General features: G+C 48.0%; 1 protein-coding gene across 1 annotated transcript in view; it reads left to right on the top strand.

Moving 5' to 3' along the window:
* foxo6b (forkhead box O6 b) overlaps positions 1-1,538 on the top strand; it is a 43,362-nt gene that overhangs the window by 39,386 nt on the left and 2,438 nt on the right. The window lies entirely within an intron of this gene.

Here is a 1,538-nt window from a genome sequence, read left to right as displayed (position 1 = left end):
CCACCATCACCTCCACTCTCTTCATTTCTCCCTCTTTTGGTTTACTCTGTTGCCATGGCTACGCCCAGCCAGAGCTGTCATGTTGAGGAGGAACCTGTCAGGGCGCCGCTCTCAGATCACCTGATGCAGGTCGCCTCCACTGGCGGCCCTCTTTTCGCACAGCGTCATCGTTCAATTTGGCTTTGATTAAGTCTGCGCTCCGTGGCGCGCCGCAGCTGAGAAGTGAAGTCGGGTCTATTTCGCCGCCAAACGCCGAGCGTGTGCAATTTTGCCGACCTGTTTTTTTTTTTTTTTTTTTTTTGGAGAGGACCCCTCTGATCAGCAGAAGAATAAAAAATAAATAAATAAATAAAACCATCTCTCCTATCCAATTTCCACGTCTGTGAACAGAGTCTAGCCAAAGCGGCGTGATTTGAATGGAGAATGGGATGAAATTACCTGTTAGGAGTCACGCTGAGGAGATGTGTGTGTGTGTGTGTGTGTGTGTGTGTGTGTGTGTGTGGAGGGGGCATGAATGAGAATAGTAGTGAGATACAAGACTGATCTGAAACCCACTTAAAGCTGAATTCCCCCTGTAAACATTTTTTGCTTGAAACCTATTACCTGCTGTTCTGGATGCTGTGCTTTTCATATTAAGCCGCAGCAACAAAGAGCTGTCACCTCCTTCAGCTGGCCGTCCAGTTCACAGCCATGCAGCTCTGCGTGCTGCCACAGTAACATATGCACACTGTATGGATTACCCCCCCACACCCCACCCCCCCTTCTCCTCCATTGAACACAGATTTGCATCTCCTTCCGTTTCCTAATATTCACTCGCCTTTCAGTGGCAATGAATGAATGAAAGAGAGAGAGAGAGAGAGGGGCGAGGGAAGTTGCGTAAGGTGATGAGTGGATGGATGTGGAGAGAGGGAGAGAATGAGCAATGTCGTGATCAGGAGACGCTGGGACTCGGGAGAGGGAGATGAATGGGGCTGGGAGCAGGAAAATTGGACAGGAGGCGGGGAGTGAATGAAGATAGAGAATGGCTCCAGATATCAGGAGACAGAGATTGTGAGCTGTGTGCAGGTAATAAACAAGGCAGAAATAGATAGATATCTCAAGAGAGGAAAAAGAAAAGTGAGTGATTGCGTGCATGGGGTAGAAGTTGGGGGTGAAGGGAAGAGATGCAAGTTGGGGGGGGGGTTAGTTTCTCCCAAAAGAACCAAAAAAAAAAAACTAAACAGCAAAAGAGGAAAAGAAAGAGACGGCACATATAAAAAAAAAAAAAAAAGAGAGACGGGAGGAAAGCTGGAGAGAGTGTGAATAATGACACAAACAGGAAAGATTTGGATGAACACGCTGTACTTAAACTAACTTGGCCAGCTGAGATGATGTGTATCCCTGCTAAGCTCTCCTTTAGGCAGGCTTAGATCTCATCAACTCTCTCCAGGTTGGCACTGGCTTCAAATGCTGCTGCGGAGCCTTGGATTAACTATACAGCCGTCACTCAGACACTTAAACAGGGGTCTGGAGAGGCTTATCCCCCCCCCCACCCCCCA

This window comes from Seriola lalandi, unplaced genomic scaffold (genome assembly GCF_002814215.2).
Source record: "Seriola lalandi dorsalis isolate HSWRI2012SDOR001 ecotype SW California unplaced genomic scaffold, Sedor1 jcf7180002054505, whole genome shotgun sequence".
Lineage (NCBI taxonomy): Eukaryota > Metazoa > Chordata > Actinopteri > Carangiformes > Carangidae > Seriola > Seriola lalandi.
The sequence above is the reverse complement of the archived record's forward strand: the minus strand, read 5'-3'. Positions and strand labels throughout refer to the sequence as shown.